General features: G+C 41.6%; 2 long non-coding RNA genes across 2 annotated transcripts; both read left to right on the top strand.

The window, feature by feature from the left end:
* Positions 1-341: 341 nt before the first annotated feature.
* LOC146893624 (uncharacterized) lies at positions 342-6,140 on the top strand. The gene is made up of 2 exons (XR_015003263.2): positions 342-1,542; positions 5,209-6,140. It is a non-coding gene; the product is annotated as an uncharacterized LOC146893624 (long non-coding RNA).
* A 12,769-nt stretch (positions 6,141-18,909) lies between these two features.
* LOC125403443 (uncharacterized) lies at positions 18,910-21,590 on the top strand. Its single transcript, XR_007232954.3, has 2 exons — positions 18,910-18,976; positions 19,681-21,590. It is a non-coding gene; the product is annotated as an uncharacterized LOC125403443 (long non-coding RNA).
* Positions 21,591-23,277: the final 1,687 nt, after the last annotated feature.

Below are 23,277 nucleotides of genomic sequence, written 5' to 3'. Positions count from 1 at the left end.
AAAGAAGTTTAGATGAGCGAAAAATTCACAGTGTCTAAGTTCTCGTTCCCAAAGGTCTGTTTATTACAGGAGGAAAAAGCTTGATAGATACCACATCCACGACATGATTGAAGTGCAGAGTTCGGTGGTCTGCCATGTGCAAACACGGATGCCAAGAGAACACAACATGGCTTCGTTAGTACTTCAGCCACAGAAAGATACGGCCCTGAGTCTAACCGTGAGGAGACGTCAAACTGTGGTTTCAAGACGACCAAAGTCATGAAAAACTTTTCCAGATTGAAGGAGACACAAAGACGCACAACAAATACATGTACTATGTGCTCCTGAATACATGTACTTGAATACATGTATTATGTGCTCCTGAATACATGTACTATGTGCTCCTGAATACATGTACTATGTGCTCCTGAATACATGTACTATGTGCTCCTGAATACATGTACTATGTGACCTGAGTATATGTACTATGTGACCTGAATACATGTACTATGTGCTCCTGAATACATGTACTATGTCACCTGAATACATGTACTATGTGACCTGAATACATGTACTATGTGACCTGAGTATATGTACTATGTGACCTGAATACATGTACTATGTGACCTGAATACATGTACTATGTGACCTGAATACATGTACTATGTACTCCTGAGTATATGTACTATGTGACCTGGATACATGTACTATGTGACCTGAATACATGTACTATGTGACCTGGATACATGTACTATGTGACCTGAATACATGTACTATGTGCTCCTGAATACATGTACTATGTGACCTGAATACATGTACTATGTGACCTGAATACATGTACTATGTGCTCCTGAATACATGTACTATGTCACCTGAATACATGTACTATGTGACCTGAATACATGTACTATGTGCTCCTGAATACATGTACTATGTGACCTGAGTATATGTACTATGTGACCTGGAAACATGTACTATGTGACCTGAATACATGTACTATGTGACCTGAGTATATGTACTATGTGACCTGGATACATGTACTATATGCTCCTGAATACATGTACTATGTGACCTGGATACATGTACTACGTGACCTGGATACATGTACTATGTGCTCCTGAACACATGTACTATGTGACCTGAGTATATGTACTATGTGACCTGGATACATGTACTATGTGCTCCTGAATACATGTACTATGTGACCTGAATACATGTACTATGTGACCTGGATACATGTACTATGTGCTCCTGAACTGGCCCCAGGCTTTAGGTAGGATAAAAACAGTGGAGGAAACCAGAAAGTTTTCCTCCACACATCACGGCAGTGTGTGGCTGCTAGCTTCTTGATTTCAGGAGTATTGACATAAAGACACAACTCTCACCTCAAAGGAAATAGAGTTTGTTCTGGTGCCAACTATGAATGACCCAGACCCGGGAATACCAACTCAGGTCACCCCAAATTTCTTGTTCCGACACGGAAGCTTGAGTAGATAGCTGTAGGCCTCAGAGGCTATCGGCCAACTCCCTGGGAGACTGTGGCTTCCTCAGGGCTCTGCAACGGTAAGATTCAGGGATTGTCCCTTCCTTACTAAGTACAACAATGGAGCCCTTGATTTCAGTTCCCAAGTGGCTCTAGTCTTCCTTATCTCAGTAACTGGCGCTGCTGTTCGAGCCTTTGGTAGACACTGGGAAACTGGGCACGGTCTTCGGTCCAGCCTTTCCATTTTCATTCAGTCTCCTGGAGTCCATCAGTCAGTCCAGTCACGTCTGCTTCACAGCCCTACCTTCACTATGACCCTTCCCTGCTCCCCAATTCCATATAGTCCTAGTTACCAGGGGCTGCTGCCTAGACAGTTGGGGCAGCCTTTTTCTGCTGCTCCCCAAGCTGTTTATCTGCCTTTTCCAATCTACACCTCACCCAAGAGTCAAAGCAGACTTTCCCTATGATCCTAACCACAGCACTCTGCTCCTTTTGGGGCACTTATGTATTTATTTTACTGTGATTATTCACCTTGTTCTCTGACTGTCCCAGTGGCATGTGGATTCATGATTGTTCACCCTTCAATTTTTCTGGCCTACCAGAATAGGTAAATAAATAAGTTTTGTTTTTTTTATTTTGTTTTGGTTTTGGTTTTCGAGACAAGATCCCTTTATGTAGTCTTATCTGTCCTGGAGTTCGCTATGAAGGCCAGACTGGCCTTGAGCTCACAGAGGTCCTCCTGCCTCTGCCTCTCAAGTGCTGGGATTAAGGTGGTGTACTACCAACCTTGAAAATAGTTTTTTTGTTGTTGTTGTTTTTGTACTATATTAGGCTAAGGAAATTACATTTCAGTCAACAAGCAATGAGAAACTGTCACACCTCGAAAAAAGGGAGGCTGAGAACATTCATTTTGATCTCTGTTCAATGATCATTCTCCAGGTGACATAAAATTCTAGAAGTTTGTTTGGGATCCTACAGATGGCATTTCAAAGAAGAATCCAGAGTTTCTACCTTTTTTATATCATATGTGTGCTGCTGGAGGTTGAATTCAGGGCCTCACACATCCTCGGATCTGTGGCTTGGCCCCGGGGCCATGCCTTCGGCCCCAAACGCCCATCTTCTTGACTGTGTTGAGAAGAGAGACTGACAATGATGTGATTAAGCTTGGCAGACCAGAACAGGCGCTGTGTCTTCTCTTGATAAAGACGCATGACAAGTGGGGGCTCGCGTTTGAAGATGGGCTCCATTTTTAGGCACTTTGAATTTGAAGTTTGCTGTGGAGCACTGAAGAAGGGAAGTGGGAACGCTCACAGCAGTTTGTAAGACCCTGATGATTACACATCTTATTTCTAATGTCCTTGTCCCAAAGCAAACGAGTTGAAAAGAGTCCCTCAAGTCCACCAGAGAGGAGAGCCCTGAAGCCCTGAAAATTCTAAAGCCTGCTAAACAAAATTTAAGGACAGAGCCAAAGGAGTTCTGAATTACAAATTTTAAAATTAAATATGAACATTAATAGGTGTGCTATTTAAGAAATCTTGCCGTTTCTGGCCCCCTCCCCTGTTTTTTTCAAAACGTTATTGGATGTTGTTTTTCCCCTTAAAACAGGGTGTCACTCTGTTTCAAGAACAGGGAAATCTTGTACTCACAGAGATCCTTCTGGCTTGTGTTTCCCAACTACTTTTTTTTTTTTTTTTTTACTTTTTTCTTTTTCAGACTTTTCTTTTTCTTTCTAGTTTTTCCAAGATAGTGTTTCTGTGCATAGCCCTGGCTGTCCTAGAATTCACTCTATAGACCAGGCTGGCCTCGAACTCACAAAGATCCACCTGCCTTTGCGTCCTGAGTGCTGGGATTAAAGCTGTGTGCCACCATTGCCCAGATCTTTTTCGGTTTGTAAAACAGGCTCTTGCTAGCACCTTGAGCTGTGGCTCAGCGGCTAGGAGTGCCTAACGCTCTGTTCTAGTGCCAAGGGACGTGGGTTCGAATCCCGCCTGGTGATATTGATAACGATAATCAGTCAATCGATAGGCTGTTATCGATCAATTGCAAGAAAAAAAACAGGCTCTTGCTATGTGACTCTAGTTAGCTTAGCACTCACGGTACAGCTCAAAGTAGCCTTGAGTTTGTGGTGATCCCCAGCCTCCTGAGTGTCAGGATTGCAGGTGTGCCACACCGTACCAACTCTAAGTAATTTTCTATGATGCCATACATCATTGAAACACTTCAAAAACTAAACTTGTTTTGTTGTGTAGTTCTTAGTGAATACCTTTGGGACAAATACGTTGCCTTATATACACTAAACATATATAAGCCCAGAAATTATCACTGTTCTCAGAAATCTTACACTGCCCTCAACAAACATGCATTTTAACATTTCCTGGAATTCACTAAAGCTGTTTGCCCTTCAGACTGTCTTGGTTGGTCCCCAAATCACCCAGCTGAAAATTATACAATAAACCAGCCCATTTTTCCAATACTCCCTAAAGGCAAATGTTGGTGATTTTTCCTTGGTTATTGTTTCAGATCCAGGCTTAACTACTATTCTTTCTTCTGGGTTCTCGTTTGACATGGAAGACTGTCACCTCGAAATGCCTTTTACAGTCTCTGCACTACTGTGTCAGGGGTTCCATCCCACCAAATCCCATCTTTGAAGGCAGTGGAGTTGGGAGTAGGTGGTGGAGAATAAGAAATGCCTCATGCAAACTTTTTGGCACTAGAGAACCAGAGAGGATGCCTAGGAAAGAGAATGGTCTAGAAATAATTTCTCTGAGGGATTATAGATAATATTTCACCCAGGCAAGAAGGTGGCATATCAGGATTTTGCAAAACGAGAGATTAAATTTACTCAAATACCTAATATAGCAATAAGAGTAGGGGATATGTAGACTTGGTATATAATGAAGCAATACACATATTTATATGATATATAATGATGGATTATATAATGTTGGAACAGACTGGCTTGTCTAACACAAGCTCCCTATCCATTGAGGCTATGTGAGGAACATGGAAGACCATAGTGGGGATGTATACAGCGATGCTTAATGTTGGATAGAATATGAAAATCAGTCTATCCTAAAGTCTGCAATTCTAGGTAATTGGGGTTCCATTTATAAATAACTATTAATAAAACTGTAGACTGATATTAATGTTGTAGGGAGTGGAAGCAGTCCCAAGAGGGTGAAGTCTTGAGTGAATATGTACTGTGAGTTGGGCATGGCCTATTAAGAACTTCAAGGCCAATTGCCCCATGAAATTGACAAAACCATTACCCATATGGGCAAGGCTTGAGGAATGGCAAAGCCTTCCTTAGGAGGTCAAGTATAAGTTTATGAATGACTGGGCAGTGTGTGCAAAGACCAGCAGCTGCAGCTTCCTGGGTGTTTACAGCCTAAGACTGCTCACCTACAGAGACCTCTGACAGAGCCTAGCTAGATCCTCCCCTGTGCTGTACCAAATAAAGACCCAGAATGTTCCAGGTTCAGCTGTAGCGGTAACCTTAAAGAACCCCACATGATCCCAGCTTCACTCTATGCGTGTCTGTGTGTCTGTCCTTTCTTCATTCCTTCACCACCCTAGCCAGGGTTTCAGGCCCCAGGTCACAGGGATGTAATACTCAGCTTCCTTCCTTTATTTTTTAAAAAACAGGGTCTTATTACATAGTTCAACTTGATCTTGAGTTCTTGATTCTCATGCCTCAGCCTCTTCGATGCTGAGATTCCAAGTTACATGCTGTTCTTCCATTACAGGTGATGGCCTGGTTTGTGCCTCCTGACTACTTCACAGTTAGCAATCTTCCAGTGTCTCCCACCACATCAACACCTCAGGTCTCTATAATACAGAGCTACATCAAGGAGTCCATTGGGCTAAGTTGTGCTGCATTGCAACCCCCACATGTCAGCAGTCTGAAACAGCCAAGATTCATTTCTCTCTCCGGTTCTATGTCTGTGGTGAATTGGTTGCTGCTCTGTGGTGGTTTTTACTCCATGATCTAAGCTAATCAGACAGCTTCTAAGTGGAAAAATACTTATCACCATGACCAAAGAGAAGTTTTTCTGCCTGCAAGAGACACAGAAAACTTCTGCTTGTATTTCACAGGTCGAAACAATGCATGGTTGTAAGTAAGGATCCTTTGAAGAACAGAACTGATGGAGAAAATCTATATATAATAAAGGGGGATTTGTTAGAGTGACCTGTAGGTTGTGGTCCAGCTAATTCGACCATGGCAGTTGTCTGACAGAAAGGCCAGCAGTGTGATACCTGTCCAGTCCACAAGACCAGATTCTCCACTGGCCTTTAGTATATGTTAGAATCCCTAAAAGTAGGTTCTAATACCAGCAAAGGAATGCCTCAGCAGGAGGACAGATGAACTTACTGGCATAGTGAGAGCAAACAGGCATAAAGTCAAAGTTTCCTCATCTGTGTCCTTTCATGGAAATTGCGATCAGAAGGCATGACACAGATTTAGGTTGAATCTTGCCACCCCAGATTTAGGGTGAGTCTTTGTTTTGAAATATTTAACTATGTAAGGACATGCTATATTTGTTTATGCTGTGAAATATTACTTTAACTATGTAAAGGTGTGTTGTGTTGCATTGTTTTTGCTGCATTTGTTTAATGATGTAAAGATGCGTTACATTTGTTTATGCTGTTTAATTATAAAAAGATGTGTGATGATGCATTCCCCTCTGTCTGCTATGAATATGTTTTATTACCATTGGTTAATGAAGAAGCTGCTTTGCCCTATGGAAGGGCATGATATAAGTAGAAAGGAAAACCAAAACTGACTGCAGGGAGAAAGAAGGTGGAGCCAGTCAGATGCCATGTAGTCACTGAAGGAGTAAGATATCAGGACCTTACTGGTAAACAATGAGCTTCATGGTAAAATATAAAATAATAGAAATGGATTAATTTGAGATATAAGAGCTAGCTATAAATATTCCTGAGCCATTGGCCAAGCAGTGCTGTAATTAATATAGTTTCTGTGTGACTATTCAGGTCTGAGCAGCTAGGAAATGAAAGTGTAGTCTCTGCTTACAGATGTATTGCTGTTTCACCTTGCCTGCCTAAGGCACTTGATTGGTCTAATAAAAAGCTAAACAGCCAATAGCTAGGCAGGAGAGGGATAGGCAGATAAGCGAGGCTGGCAAGTAGAGAGAATAAATATAAGAGGAATGAGAGAAGGAAGAGGACAGAATGATGGAGTAAGAAGGCCCAAGACAAGAAACTAGCCAGACACATGAAACAGTGAAAGTAAGACAAGAAGGAAAGAAAAGTAAAAAGCCCTGAAGCAAAAGGTATCCAAAGAGAAATGGGTTAATTTAAGTTAAAAGAGCTAGCCAGAAATGAGCCTAAGGTAGGCCAAACATTCATAACTAATAAGAAATCTCTGTGTCATGATTTGGGATATACATATGATACACACGCAGAGATACGGAAGCAACACTCATACACATAAAATACACATATGATGCACACACAGAGATGCAGAAGCAACACTCATGCACATAAAATACACATACGATGCACACACAGAGATGCAGAAGGAATACTCATACATATAAAATAAAAATAAAATTTCAAAACCTTATGAAAAGAACTTTTGAAACAGTTCACTGGTCTTTGGAACAATTTGTCCTTTGTTTTCTCAAGTAATTTCAACATTATTTCAGTTGGTGGACAGGATGTTATAGTCCCTGGGTAAGGTGGACTCAACTTAATATTTATGACTAGGAAAAGGCAAACTTCAGAGGTGGAAACTAAAAAGAAGCCATGTGTCCTAGATGGGGGATTTTTTTTTAATTTTACTTATTTTTAGATTTAGTTTGAGTAGAAGCTTGCCCATGTTTATGAACTCTTTGTAGTTTTGCCCTGTGCTGTCCAGCTGTTTTCAAACAGGGTTATGACACTCTAGCCTGCATTTCAAAATAGAGATACATGGGAAAGGCCCATGGCCAACTGACTACTCACATTATACAATTCCAGAAAGCTAGGAGGATGGAACACTGATTAGGCAGCTTTGATGCAGTAGTAACCAATACCTGTTTCCCGAGGTATGAAACTGTATGAAATATGAGGGGTACATACTTGAATTGATAACTGTCCTAGTTAGCATTACTATCACTATGATAAAACACCATGATCAAAAACATGTTGGCAAGTATGCTGGCTAGTCTTATGTTATCTTGGCACACAAACTAGAAGTATCCAAAACGAGGGAACCTTAGTTGAGGAAAATGCATTCATAAGATCCAGCTGTAAGATACTTTCTAATAAGTTATTGATGGGGGAGGGCCCAGCCCTGGTGTAGGAGGTTCTTCTATCTATGTGTTGCTTTCATTAGTTGAATAAAGAAACTACCTTGGCCTTTTGATAGGGCAGCACTTAGATAGGCGGAGTAGACAGAACTGAATGCTGGGAAGAAGGGCAGAATGGCAGATGCTGTGAATATCCTGCCTGAGAGAGACGTAGGTTAGAATCTTGCCGATAAGCCACAATCATGTGGTGATACACAGATTTAATAGAAATGGGTTAATCAGGATACGAGTTAGCCAATAAGAGGCTAGAGCTAATGGGCCAGACAGTGATTTAATTAATACAATTTCTGTGTGATTATTTCGGGTGTAAGCTAGTGGGGTGGCTGGGACCAAAAGCAGGCCCTCTCTTCCCTTCAACACAGCCCCCAGCCCATGTAAGTGGTTCCATATCTGAGTTTGTAATCCTGAATTCTGTTAAGAAAGCAGGCTGAACAAGCCAGTAAACAGAGATATTGTGACTCCTTTTGTTGTTTTGTTAAAAAAAATAAAACTCAAGAGTTAAATACTAGGGGATAAAACTGAGAGATCCATGGAGTGATGGAGAAACAATCACTTGAGCCTCTCTTTGCCATCTTCCCCAGTTGAAAGGCTGCACATCTCTTTAGGCCTCTGAGACTTCCAGGAACTCTATGATACACTCCAGCCAGTTGAATGTGGACTCCCTCCTTTGAACCAAGGTTCCATTGGCAGTCTTTCAGCAACAAGACAAACAAATCTCCCACAACATTTCCTCCTTTTTGTGTAAATATAAAGGAAAGGCATTAATTTTAACAAAATGAAAGTATATACAAAGTGCTTATGTGCTGAACAAAGAAAAGTAAATGGGTACAGACAGTCATAGAAAAACAGTTTAAAAATAATAAGGTCTTTAAAGAGAGAGTAAAGTGATATCTTTAAAAAGCAGTATTATAACACAGGGATTTTGGACCTTAAATTGTGATTTGTTAATTTTGGGTTTTTTGCATGCTAATGAGCAGAGAACAGCAGCCGCTGAAAGATAATTGCATTGTGGAAGGGACTTCTGAAATAAACCAACCTATATACTTTAGGAATGTCTTGACTTCAAAATGAAAGTTGGAAAATGCATTGTGTTGGAGAAGAGGTTGTGCTTTTGTTACGCAGAAAAGGAAAAGCTATGGATTTCTTCAAAGTTAATAAAGATCGGATTTGATTGGGGAGACCTCCAAAGAATCTTGGCTGCAGACATGAAGGAGAAAGCCAGGAAAGACTACAGGACAGGTAACATATATGCTGATTCCCTCAACATGGAACCAGTTCTGAGACTATATAAGTCAAGATAAATTTTGTTGGCTATAGAGTCCTCATGGCTTATTATTATATGCCATCCTTTTTATATGGATGGAGAGTTATATTACAGTTTGGTTATAAAGTCCAAATGGACTTATAAAGTTAACAGATGCCTTTTACCTGATCAAACATAAAATAAAAATTTATCTATGACTGACTTGTGCACACTGCACATTCCATAATGTGTTAATACAAATATGTATGTTACCTTTAAAAGTTCATGTGTTTTCATAACAAAAAGACCAGATATCAAGAAAGACAAGTAACCCAGGTGATCCAGACTCTCAGAATGCTTCTGTTGCAGTTTTCTCAAAATTCTGCATCCAGAACAACTTCAAAACTGCTGGCTGAGATGGTCTAGCCTCACAGACAACTTTAGCTAGAATTGGAGACAAGCCCTGCACTTTCTCATTACACCGAGACTGAACAACAAATGATACAGGTATATCTTCCAGGACTTGGCAATTAACCCAAATTTTTCTACTTGGGGTCCCCTAAAGATGCCTTCACCCCCAGACAGCAGGAAGTAAATTTAAGAATACAACACCTCTGCATCCCTAAGAGGTGGGGTGGGTGGCTTTTTGTTGTTCAATGGGTATGAATATTTGTCATGTCATATGGTTACATATTGTTATTGGTTATGGTTGGGAAGAACATATGGTTGGTAAGTTAAACAAAGGGAATTAGATTCAGAGTTCTTATTTTGAAAAAAAGGGGAGCTATAGATATAAAAATATGGTTAAAAGGTAGATAACTGAATCTACATTTAAGCCAAAAGAAGAACTACTAGTTTTAAATATTTAATATTAGTTTGGACTTTTTATATATTGATACAAAGTTGAAATTATTTTTATTAGAGCATACTGTACATATATTTCTAATCTTGTTCAAAGTATGGTACCTATGAAAATCATTTAGCAATGTAATGTAAATTTATAGCCCTTGAAAGTTATTATTACTAGTTATTTAGGATAATAAGGAAATGCAGGTTAGCAATTAGTCACTTATTACAATTGAGCTTGTAGTCATATTAGGTATGTTTTCAAGGTCAAGCAAAGGTGTGTTTTAGATAGACAGGTTATCTTCAAACACTTCAGAGATCTACAGAACATGGCATTTAAGATTTTTTAATAGCATAGGTTTGTTTTCTTTTTATGTCAACGAGACATGTCTGCTCCTGGCAGTACCAATTTGCTTCAGAGAAGATAATGAGGTTCAAAGAAACTCCACATAGAGTTTACTTTCATTGTGACAAAAATATGCCACTGGGCAAGAAAATGCCCTTGTCTCGACTTCTGATGATATGTTGTCCTAATTAAACAAGCAGGACACAAAAGAGAATGACTGCCAAACCTTATCAAGACAAGTGGGGGAACAGTCCTTCCAAAGTCCTGCTCCATAGAAAAGTCTGTTGAACATTCTAAACCTTTAGGCTGAAGGTGGATGTCCCAACATTACAGAGGAACTTTGGGTGACTGTTCAGGCAGTCAGCTATTTTTTGTCATTTTTCACATTTTTTGGAAGTCACTTGTTCCCACTTTCTGATTACTCAGTTAATTTTCCTTCTCGAGTCTCTGAGGGAGTTGAAGACTAGATAGTTATAGTTACAACTTTCCTGTTTACCAGATTAAAAAAAGAAACTCACTAAAAAGCTGTAAAGTTTAATAGGTTGAGAGATATTAAAAAATAATTTGATAATGCAAATTAGAATAGAAGGTGAATTAGGTACAACCTTTCGAACTCACCAAGATAGGAGATAGGATAGATAATGGAATATTTTCTCTGAATTTGTCAAGTGCAAATGGACTAGACATTGTTGATGTATTTATTGCCTGTATATATTATATATAGTTATTGTACTTATTGTATATAGTGTTTTATATTAGTTGTATTAGACAGAAAGGAGAAATGTGGTAATATTTTTTATGATCTAACAAATAAAGCTTGCTTGAAGATCAGAGTGCAATGTTAGCCACAGTAGTCAGCCATACAGACCAGCAGTGGTGGCATGCATCTTGAATCCTAGCAGTCATGCTAGTTAGCCATAGAGGCCAGATGGTGGTGGTGCATGCCTTTAATACCAGTACTAAAGAGGAATATAAGGTGGGATGAGACAGGAGCTTGCTTTCTTTTAGTATGAAAATTTCATAGAGGTAAGAGGTCTCTACTAGTTGGTTGCTTTGCTTTTCTGATCTTCAGCTTGAACTTTAGCTGCATTTGGTTTATTATTTGTGTGCTACAGGAAGCAGTCTAGAGAACATGAGACCCACATTCCCAAGAAGAGGGGAGGTTCTTGGTTGATCAGTGGATATTTGTCATCATTTAAGGGGTTTTGTTACAAGTTTTTATTGGTCATGGTCAAAGAGGAAACTAGCTAAGGAAATTAGATCCAGGGATCTTATTCTGAAAAGAAAAGGGAGGATATAGGAATGATAGGATTACATCTACTTTTAAATGAAAAAGTGACTACTAGCCTCAAATATTTTACTTTGGTATGGATTTTTGTATATTGATACAAAATTAAGGTTTTTTAAATTATATCTAACTATATATATGCCTTTACTCCTAATTGAGGTATTGTACCTATGTAGCTCATTTTAAAATGTAATGTAAAATTCTAGTCCTTAAAGGCTATTATTATAAGTTGTTTAAGATAATTAAAAAATGTAGATTAGTAGTTAGTCATCTATTACAATCAAACTTGTCGTGTAGGTATGTTTTCAAGGTCAAACAGATATATTTTAGATAGTCAGATGGTCTTCAAACACTTCAGAGACCTAATGAATATGGCATTTAAGATGTTTTTATAGCATAAGACTTTTCATAACAGCGAGACACATCTGCTCCTGGCAGCACAAATTTATTTCAAAAAAGGATGATGTATGTAAAAGAATCTCAATATGGAGTTTGCTTTCAATGTGGCAAAGCTAGCCACTTGTGCAATAAACTTCCCTTGCCTTGATTGCTGACAATATGCTGTACAAATTGGACAGTATGGAGAAGCAGGACACAAAAGTAGTTGACTGTTGAACTTTGCCAAGACAAGATAGGATAGTCCTTCAAAATTTCCTGCTTTGCAGAAAATCTGTCATATATTCTAGGCCTTTAGGTCAAAGATGGATGTCTGATGTTACAGAGGAACCTTGGGTGGCTGTCCAGGCAGACAATTGCCTTTGTCATTTGGAAATTGTTTGCTCTGCACTTCCTGTTTACTCAGAAAATATTGTATCCTTCTTGGGTCTTTGATGGAGTTGAAGACTAGATAGTTATAGTTTTATAGTTTTCCTTGTCACCAAATTTAGAAATAAAAACTTACATAAGAAGTGTAAAGTATATAAAGTTTGGAAACATAAATGCTTAAGTTGTTCATGGAAGAGGCTGGGCAGGACTTCCAGGGACAGAGAGGACTCTGGAGGGAAGAAGGTAAGGAAACAGGATGGGCAGTACAGAGATGAGATAACGAGCCTCATTAAAGAATGTAGATTTTAAAAAAAATAGTTCATTTAAGTTGTGAAAACTAGTTAGGAACAAGCCTAAGCTAAGGCAAAGCTTTAATAATTCATAATAAGTCTCTGTGTCTTGTGAGCTGTGAGTCTTGCAAGCTGGCAGCCCAAATAAAAATCTGACAACACAGCATCCCTGCATGGCCTCCACATCGTCTCCTGCCTCCAGGTGCCTGCCCTGTAAAAGACCTTCCTTCGATGGAAAACAAGTGACTTCCTTCGATGATGAACAGCAAAATGGATCTGTAAGTCAAATACACCTGTCCTCCCCCACCTTGTCTTTTGGTCATGGTGTTTCATCACAGCAATAGAAATCCTAAACTAAGGCAAGGAGGAAAGGGTTTATTTGGCTTGTACTTTCACATCATAGTCCATCATTGAAGAAAATCATGGCAGGAACTCAACCAGGGTAGAAATCTGGAGGCAGGGGTTAATGTGAAGGCAATGGTTCCAAAACTGTGGAGAAGCAATTAAGACACGTCATGTGTTTTAGGTTCTGTGCATGTGTGTGTGAGAGAGTGTGTGTGTCTACATGTGTGCATGTGTATATGTGTATAAGGTTACTTCTGGCCTTCATATATGCATGAATAGGAGTACATACATTTATCTAACATGCATACACACACATACACACATACACATGTATACAGGATCTAAGACTCTTTTTTTGCCTCTCACCAGCAGAACACTTTACAGAAGCAGGAGATTTGTTTTATCCAGTCCTCCTATGTAGCACACAACAAAATATATTCAATGGAAACTTTAATTCTGTCTATCTAGAGTTTTTAGTGCATCTTATCAATACAATGATGAACATTACTACTCTCTGTTTGAATGAACACACTCTTTACTTCAAGACCAAACTGTACTTGAAATTTGATACAAAAAAGAAAAAGAAAATGGCATGCGTTTCAAATCACCATGAACATGTCAGACAACAGGATATTGATGTTTAAAGTTGCATTGATCTAGTGTCCTGTCCTTGTACCCTATGGATGCCACCAACTCCCAGCACCTCCATGGAAGACCATAGGTGATTTTATATTCCAGACCCCAGAGTTTGTTACTCTAGATTCTGAATGTTGAACAAACACAGCTGATGTTAGATAGTAAGTGGAACTCGAGGAAGGAAACCCCACAATTTATGAATGTTAAGTTCTTGGATATTTGTGAGACGCATCCCTTGTCCAGCAAGCAGAAGCGACCACGAAATCGAGATTCCTTCCCATATCACGCCTTTATTTGGAGCACTCGGTTGAGGAAAATTGGGGAAAAGGAAAAGAGAAAAAGGACAGAGAGAGGGAGAGCAGGCGAGAGAGGGAGAAAGCGAAAGAGGAAGTGAGAGAGAGCGGAAAAACCCAAAGGGAGCTTTTCTAGGGTGGAGAGGCTCGAATGCTGATTGGTTGATGCCATTCTGCTAGGGCCCAAGGCCACAGGACCAAGGCTCTGAAATGCAAAACAAGGCCCCAAGCACTCTGGCCTGCGCGGCAGCATCAAAGGATTTGTATACCTCCAGGCTGTAGGACCGCTGGCACTATCTCACCAAGGCGACATCCTGGCGGCTCCTTACAGATATTCTTGTGTTTTTCAAACAAAGCAAAAAGCAAAAAAGAAGATTGTCTTTTCTGCCTGTGTTTTGGAGGAGTTACTGCTCTTTTTTTTCATTAAAACTTGGATAGATTTTTAAAATTACAGTACCTTTATGGTTTCGTTAAAGATGAATGGAGATAGTGTCAGATCTGAGTGAAATTCTTTACACGACAAGAGACTTACTTGAGTCTGTGTTACGTTCATCCCCGAACCTATGTAAATGTAGAGACTCTAGAGTTAGAAGTCTTATGAACTCAAAAGCGGATGTTTCATCTGACTTGCTTGGATATATAGATTTCTCTCATCTTTTAAAAATTCAAACACTTTAAAAAGGTTTGTTTATTTATTTTATGTGTATTTTGCCTGGGTGTGTGTCTGTGCATAGTATATGAGCAGTGCACAAGGAGGTGGGAAGAGAGGATCGGATTCCCTGGAGCTGGAGTTGAGATGGTTTGAACCACCATGTGGGTGCTGGGACCTGAACCTAGGTTCTCTACAAGAGCAAATGGAGCTATCTCTCCAGCTTCAAGATTTAGCAAAATTTTGTACTATATAGCCTTGTTTAGAAAACAACCGTCTGGGGAAAGCGACCACAACCCAGAGCTCTGTCCTCTGTTTTGCTCTGTACCTCTCCTCTAGGAGTCTCCCCTTCCTACTTTCCTCTCCTAATGAAACAAAACAAAAGTGTTGTGGGGGATCCATCAGAGACCACTCGACATGGGTGTAAACTGTACAAAGTCTTTATTAGCAAGCTGGCCACTACACTGGGTGTTTGGGAACCCAGTGTAGCCTCGAGCCTTTCTCAGGGTGAAACACAAAAACCATGTTCTAGGTTGACACACTTCGGTTAACAAGAATGGTTAGCCAGAAGCAGAACTACAGAAGCTAAAAAACAAAGCTAGAATGTTTTGAGATTTTACCAGAACTATGGAGTTTGATGGATTAGACCTTTGTTTTAGTTTGGCAGGTGGTGCCGCCTATGTGCTGAGTTTTGTAGCCTGAATGGCAGTTCCATCATGGAGTCATTTGTGCTAAGGTCTGGGGCTGTGTTACATTCCCCACTGGTCTTAGTGAGTGAGTCAAATCATGGGCTCATCCTGCTTTAGTTTAAGGTATAGGGTCCTGCTGTTAATCCAATCAGAATGAAAAAGGCCTGGTGGGCATTGACAGCAGAGCAGTTAGCCAGGGGGCCCAAGAGAACAGAGATGGGTATCAATTAATTTTTTTAAACATGGCAAGATATTTTTTTACTAATTACTCCTGATTAATTAGCATAAAAACAACAGGTTTCTCTCAAAGCCAAGTGTCCTTTATCTCATGAGAAGCAAGTCTAAGCCTCTCTAATTTTGTAGGGTCATTTTTGCAAGGAAATCTGTCGTCCTAATTTAGAAATGGAAAATTTTAATTCCTCTATATCCTGATCAACCTGTCCACTTAGTTTGCAAAGCATCAGAACCATCAGTACATGCCCCCCAAGTAGTCTTAGGGGCTCAGTAAAATTGCTGTTATCCAGGTGAATTAACCCATAAGGCAGACTTGCAGACATCAAGTAAGAAGTTAAAGGTTTTGGATATAAGACAAGTTTTAGCCCCTTAAAAAATCTCTAATTTTATTTGGGCTGCCCCCAGTTACAGTGAGTTTTGTCAGTCTGTCGGCTAACAGGCTCCTTGGTTCATATCCCTATGTAGGATGGGGACCAGGTAGCTAAGCACAACTAGCAATTCTGGCTGACTTTTGGCCGAGAATGATTAACTTTATCCCCAGGGTCCCTTCCTATGGTGCAAAATCTGATTACCCCCCCCCACCCCCCCACCCCCCACCCCACCCCCCGCCCCGTTTTTCTTGTTTCCCAAGGCCAGAATCTTTTTCAAGGAATTTTTCTGGAAGCCTCAATTTTACAACCCCTATTTTTGTAAGGGACACTCCTTTGTGTCTGACAACTAGGGGGCCTAGCCACAAGGCATGCATAGAATTGTAAACTCTGTATTCTTATCTCAAAGGATAGATTTCCATATCTTTTCTTTTTTTCTATATAATCAAATGGTTAAAGTAGGTGTCAAAAAGTAAAGGGCAGATGAAATAGGGGCGGCTGGTCTGCAGTCACATCAGCTAATACCTTCCCTGTATCTGTGTTCTTTTTCCAGTCCAGGTCTGAGGGTGGTTGGGGCTGCACTGTAACACTGTATTCATACTAAACACAGGTCTCAGGAGGTTGGAGAAGGGCAAGGAGTGAAAGGGCCCGAGGCCCAACGAAACCTTAACTTCAATGGGCCCACAGTCAGATCATCCAGTTGCCAGCTGCGTCTGTGGCTTCCACTCTCTTGACCTGGGTGTGGTGGATCCATTGTGTAATGCCAGCTACCTTCACAGCCGTGGGAGTGGAGAGAATCACTGTATAGAGTGTTTCCCAGGTTGGTTTCGGTGCCCCTGTGGCTACCTGCCTGACCCAGACAGTGTCGCTGGATCGGAGCAAGGGGAAACTGGTGGTGGACTCTGGTGTCAGCTGGGTCTCTCAGATCACTCAATGAATAGTCTTTCTGGGGGACTGGAGGGGCTGTAGTGACTTGAGAAACAGTTGGTTAGAGAGTTCTGAGAACTGCTGACTTCAGAGCCTGGGAAACAGTGAGGGAGGTCTTCCAAAAGGAGGTCCTCCAAAATAAGGTCTATCCATCCTTTGTTGGACGCTGATGAGAGTTTTGTTAGAGGTTTTTTTTGTTTTTGTTTTGTTTTGTTTTGCTTGACCAGAACTTTGAGTTCTGCACAATAGAGTTCTTAATCTATGTCTAAAGCTTTAGCTATTAATTGAGAGGTTTTTGGTTATGAAAGCCAGGCCATTGTTGGACCCCCATTGCTAGGGGGAGACCAAATCATGGGACCAGTTCCTGGAGGAGCTTTTTAGCTATTATTTGAGCAGTGTCAGTGAGAATGCTTCTTTCCACCCGGAAAATGAATCTATAAAAACGACCAAAGCGCTTTCATCTTGCCACAGCAGCCAGATCTCTGTGAGGCCAGTTTTGGCAGAGTTTGCTGGGGTGTTGGTCTCTCATTTTAACCCCTTCCTGAGTAAGGGCTCTCTGGATTCACTTGAGCACAAACCTGGCATCTGGCTGAGGCATCCCATCCCATACTAGGTTGTCCAGTCTAGGGGTAGCATCCTTCGTCTGAGCAACTCAGAAAGTATTGTGGACCCCAGATGAGTAACCTGGTGAAGGTCAGGTCCCAGACTCCTGCCAGGTGTTTCTGGGAGAAAGATCTTTCTCTTTGGTGTCCTCCGTCAACCTGTGGGTTTGAGTTGTCCTTTTTTATTTCTTTTTATCATGGAGTCTCAGGTAGCACTGGGTCAGGGTGTGCCATCAGAATATCAGAATGTCAATAGGCCGCATTGATCTTAGGGCCATTTGTCTGGCAGCCAGGTCAGAAGTTTAGCAGTGGAGGACAGCAATTTGTAGGGAAAGCCAAATAGCTTCTAGGAGGGCCAAGTTTTTTTTTTTTTTTTTTTTTTTAAATATCCTTTTGTCCAGTGATGAGAAGTCCTCTTTCTCTGTAGATCACACTGTGGACACGCCCTGTGGTAAAAGAAGAGCAACTGTCTGTGTATATGACGGTGGACTTGCCTCTTCCCCGTCTGAAAGCCTGGGTCAGATCAGGCTGACTTCTGGGCTGAGGTACCTGGTTTGGGTCCAGATGGTTTCGGTTAAAGCAATTACTGTAGCTCCCACGTAGCTGGTTTCAGTTTTCATTTCCTGACAGTCGTGGATGAGCACTTGAGTCATCGGGCAAGAGGGCAGCTGAATGGATGGCAGAAGGTTTCTCAAACTGGACTGGAGCAGGGCCTGGTGCTGGGTGGTGCAGTCATTGGACAGCCAGTGTAAGGGTGCTCTTCGAAGGGTGTTTGAGTATGAGATCTTGATCCAGAGTCAGCTTGTTTTTTTCCTTCTATTAAACTAGCGGTAGTCGCCACAGCTCTTAGACAGTGGGTCATCCTGTGGTTACCAGGTCCGACAGTTTGGACAGGTATGTCACCGGGTGTTTTCATGGCCCCAAAGTTTGCTTAAAGCCCCTTTTGTCTTTTGTTTCCTTGGCAAATGGTTGAAAAGGTTTGGAGACATCTGGAAATTTTAGGGGTGGAGCAGAAGTCAGAGCTGCTTTTAAAAACTCAAATACCGCCAGGCGGTGGTGGCGCACGCCTTTAATCCCAGCACTCCGGAGGCAGAGGCAGGCGGGTCTCTGTGAGTTAGAGGCCACCCTGGTCTACAAGAGCTAGTTCCAGGACAGGCACCAAAAACTACAGAGAAACCCTGTCTCAAAAAAAAAAAAAAAAATCCAAAAAAAAAAAAAAAAAGAAAAAGAAAGAAAGAAAGAAAAAAAAAAAAAAGAAAAACCAAACCTTCAAATACCTTCTTTCAGTCCCGGTCCAGAGCAGGGGTCTAGTGCCCCCTTTTGTGATTGCTATAGAGGCATTTCTATTTCCACAAACTCTGGCATCCAGAGGGAGCAATATCCAACTGCACTCAGGAACTCTCGACCCTGTCTCTTATCCTTTAGAGTTGGAATACGAAGGATGGCAGCAGTCCTTTTCTGCGCCAGGCTCCTTGTGCCTCCCTTCAGCAGGCTGGCAAGGTAGGGAGCCTCTGATGTACAAAACTGTACTTTCTTAGCTGACGTTTTATAGCCCAAGGTCTGTCACTCTTGAAGCCTTTCCCCATTGACCCTTTTATAATCTATTTTCCAGGAAACCTTGCAGGAAGGGCAGAAAGTCTGCACTTAGCATCTTTAACTCCTGGGACAAGCTGGTCCAGGTATGTTGCTTGCTGTAACCTCCCATTGGGTCTGTCCATTTGAAAGAAAAGATGGGTTGACTCACCTCTGCCCATGGGAGGCTGAAGAATGGGTCTTTCATGTCCAGGACAGTGCACATCTGCTTCGCTGGAAGAATCGAACTCATGGGAATCAGAGGTCCCAGTTTTCTTTATAGGCAAGGGAGGAGTATTCCAGGGTGACTGGCTGGGCACTAGGATGCCTGTGTCTTCAAGTCAGGCACTGCGGACTGCAATTTCCCCTTTTGTTTCCAGGGTCATTGGGTATTGTTTAATACGGATAGGGGTAGCTGAAGAATGGTGTTGGGACAGTCCTGGGTGGGTTATTTCCTTCTGACAGAGGCTATGACACCAAAATTTTGCCAGGTATCTTTAAGTCTAACTGCATGTCATCATCAGAGAATCTGACGGTGACTTTAACTTTTATAACTTTTTTCTAAAATCTGGGGCTGACTGGGTGGCAAAGGAAATATTTTAGAAGTTGTCTTTAATCCTTTAAAAAAAAGCCTAGTGAAAATGGTTTATATTCTCTTTGGTCAGTGCTAGACAAAAGGGAAAATCCGTTCTGTCCAGGCTATGTTGTCTGGCTACACTCCCCTTGCCCAGCCCAGGAGCGTTTGTTTGCTTATTTTGTTTTGTTTTTGTTTGTTTGTTTTGTTTTTTCTTTTTCTTTTTTCTTCTTTCAGAGAGTGGCAAATTTTATGGACTACCTGTTTAAAAGGAGATGGAAATCATGCAAGAGAAAAGAGTGAACTTCTCTCTTTTTCTTTGGGCTCAGCCCAGAGGAACATTATCCCTTCCCTGGTGTTTCTTAGCAGAGGCGTGGAGCAGAGCAGAGAGAGCTCACCTGGGGAACCATTCCCCTCCCTATGTGCACTCCCTTTAGATGGCAGGGGCCCTGGAGGAGAGGCCAGACCTCTCCCCACCTCCATATGGGACCAACCTTGACCATGAGCAGGAGTCAAGCAACCAAAACAACATCCTGTTTTGGAGATGGACAGGTGGAGGATTTGGAGTTTCGTTGGGTCACCTGGAAGAATCGAAAGGATTTGGGTCCCTAACAGAAGAAGACATATGTCTTAAGCCTAGTATGGGCAGAGTCTCACAAAACAGATGGAAATATATAGAAAGACACACAGAGACACACACACACAATCACAGTAGAGGCAACCAGTGATGGTCACCACACATTCATATACCTGAACAGACAGAAGAAACCCATGATGTCTCCCATGGATCCCAGACACTGGATCAGCAGCCACATCTGACCTCTCTTATGTGTCCAAACAGAAGACACCTTAATCAGACTTACATCCAGAGGTGACAGATGAGGCAACTTCCTAATTTCCTTCCTTTTGGGGTGGGGGTGTCAGACCCTTCAAATCACTGGACAGTGATTGATTCAGAGGGAACCCTGGGAACCTGGGACATCTCATGTTGCACAATCCCTAAGAGTTCCTTGACCACCAACCACACTCTTCCTTGATCCAAGGGGCTCTGAGATCCCCAGTGTCTCAAGGTCTGGTCTCTGGATCTCACTAGGGCCTCTAGGAATGGTGTGGTGTATTCATCTCAGACATGGGTTTAAGCCAATAGTAAGTCTTTTCTAGTGAGCTGGCAACTAAACTGGGTGCTTGGGATCCCAGTGTAGCCCAGAGCCTTTCTCAGGATCAATGTTTAAGCCCCAAAACCATGTTCTGGATCGACATATTTCAGTTAACAAGAACAGTTAGTCAGAATTGGAACTAGGGAAGCTAAAAGGCAAGGGTAGTACATTTCGAGACTTTTCCAGAACTATACGGGCTTTGATGAATAAAGCCTTTGTTTTAGTTTCGGCAGGTGGTGCTGTCTACATGCTGAGTTTACAGCCTAACTGGCACTCTCATCATGGAGACAGTTGTGTTAAGGTCTAAGGGACTATTAAAGTCGGGGTTCCTGTTAGAAAAATACAGTTTCATGTTTGTGAATGTAAATACGATAGTTGTAGTGATCTGAAAGAAAATGGCTCCCATAGGGAGGAACACCATTAGGAGGTGTGGCCTTGTTAGATTAGGAGGACCTTAATGGAGAGAGTGTGATGTCACTGTGGGGGTGGGTTTTGCGAACTACGCTCAGCTACCCCAGGGCCACAGTTCACTCCCTGCTACCTGTGGATCCAGATGTAGAACTCCTACCTTTTCTCCAGCGCCATGGCTGCCAGCACAGCACCGTGTTCCACCATGGACTGAACCTCTGAACCTGTTAGCCACCCCAATGAAATGTTTTCCTTCTAAGAGTTGCCATGGTCACGGTGTCTCTTCACAGCAATTGAAACCCTAAGTAAAGCAATAGGTAATCACTTGAGAGAGTAACCTCAACCATAATTGTTGAAACAGCCAAAACAAGACCCCTTCTTAGCTGAGGGCTGCCATTTGAGATATTTGCTAAGAACACAGGACTCTGTTAACATGGTTCCTTTTGTACAAATGACCAATTTGTATCTGAGAAGATGGGAGCTCTTATGTCCTGTGTGCTGGACACAGAAAATCTTGAGGTAAATTAGAGATAGGGCAGGAAACAACTTTGTAAATAAAGTACCTGTGGCTGGATGGTCTCATACCTGATGTTCATTTTCTCTGGCCCAGGGCAGTTCTTTGGGACACTGCATTGGAAGAAGGTTCAGTTTGACTTTAGGAGAATTAGGGAAGCCACATGTTAAAGAGACAAGTCTCTAACTGTTCTCGGGTTTTATCTGTAGCACCCAGCAGATGAAATTTTACAAAATCCATTAAGAGCACATTAACGTCAGAATCATGAATAAGTGGGAGCTTTGCATGTGTAATAATGGTCAATCCTACTCAACATTTTATGTCATGTGTTTTCTTAGAATTTCCTCTAAATTCAATGACTTGCTTTGTAGAGCTTTAGTTATTTTTTCCCTAACCTTTTCTTTTCCTTTCTGTCTTAGTTAGGGTTTCTATTGCTCTGATGAGACATCATGACTACGACAACTTTTAGGAAGTAAACGTTTAATTAGGGGTGGTTTAATCCATTATTGTCATGAGGTTTGGTTCATTATTGTCATGGCAGGAAGCGTGGTGGCTCAGAGGCAGACATGGTGCTGGAGAGGAAGCTGAGAGTTCTGTATTTGGATGGGCAGGTATAAGGAACAGACAGTGAGCCATTGACCTGATTTGAACATCTGAGACCTCAAGGCCTGCTCCCAGTGACACACATCCTCCAACAAAGTCACACCTCCTAATAGTGTGACTCCTTCCGGGGGGACAGTTGTATTCAAACCACCACACTTTCTTTTTCATCCCTCCCTTCTTTTCTTCCTTCCTTCCTTCCCTCCTTCCTTTTCTTTTCTCTCTCTCCCTCTCTTCCTTTCTTCATTCCTCCCTCTCTTCCTCCTTTCCTCTCTTTTTCTGTCTCTGTCTCTGTCTCTGTCTGTCTGTCTGTCTCTCTCTCTCTGGTGTTTTTGAGACAAGTTTGCTTTGGGTAGCCTTGGCTGTCCTGGAACTCCCTCTATAGACCAGGCTGGCCTCAGACTTAGAAATCCACCTGCCTCTGCCTACCTAGTAGTGTGTTTTTATTTTCATTTTGTTTTGTTTTTGAGACAAGATCTTACTATGCAACTCTGGATGGAATTCTCTATTTTGACCAGGCTACCCTCAAACAGAGACCCACCTGCCTGTGCCTCTTGAGTGCTCTAGCCAAGGCTGACTTAAACTCTTTCCCCCCTAGACTGGTCAGACCTTGAATTCACAGCAGTCCTCCTATTGCAACCTCCCAAATTCCAGAATTACAGGTGTGAGGCACCATATCCAGCTGATTTGGGCTATGTTTAATTAAGAAATAATGTTATGCATTAGGGTAAGGTCTAATGAATGACTATATGAATAAAATGGTCATAGTCTAAATATTTTGCATCTCCTATCAAGCCAATTCACAAATATTTAAATTGTGCTGCTCTTCTGATTTGCAATATAATAAAAATATGCTTCAGAAAAAAGCTGTGTACAAAAGAAGAGCCATAGACAATTTCTTTTCTTTCAAATTTTTGTGTATGTGTGGGTGTATGCCACATGTATGTGGGTGCCCATGAAGATCTCCTAGAGCTGAAGTTATAGGTAGTTGTGTGCCATCCAACTTGGGTGCTGGGAACTGAACCCAGGTCCTCTGTAGGAGCAGCAAGCCCCTTAAACCACTGAGCCACCTCTTCAGCCATGGACAGTTTCAGTAATGATTGCTCTCTCTGTCAGTGGGAGTGTGTTAGCACCTTCTGATCCAAAGGACATCTG

Source organism: Myodes glareolus, chromosome 7 (assembly GCF_982192425.1).
Source record: "Myodes glareolus chromosome 7, mMyoGla1.1, whole genome shotgun sequence".
Classification (NCBI taxonomy): domain Eukaryota; kingdom Metazoa; phylum Chordata; class Mammalia; order Rodentia; family Cricetidae; genus Myodes; species Myodes glareolus.
This window is presented reverse-complemented; position numbering and strand designations above follow the sequence as displayed.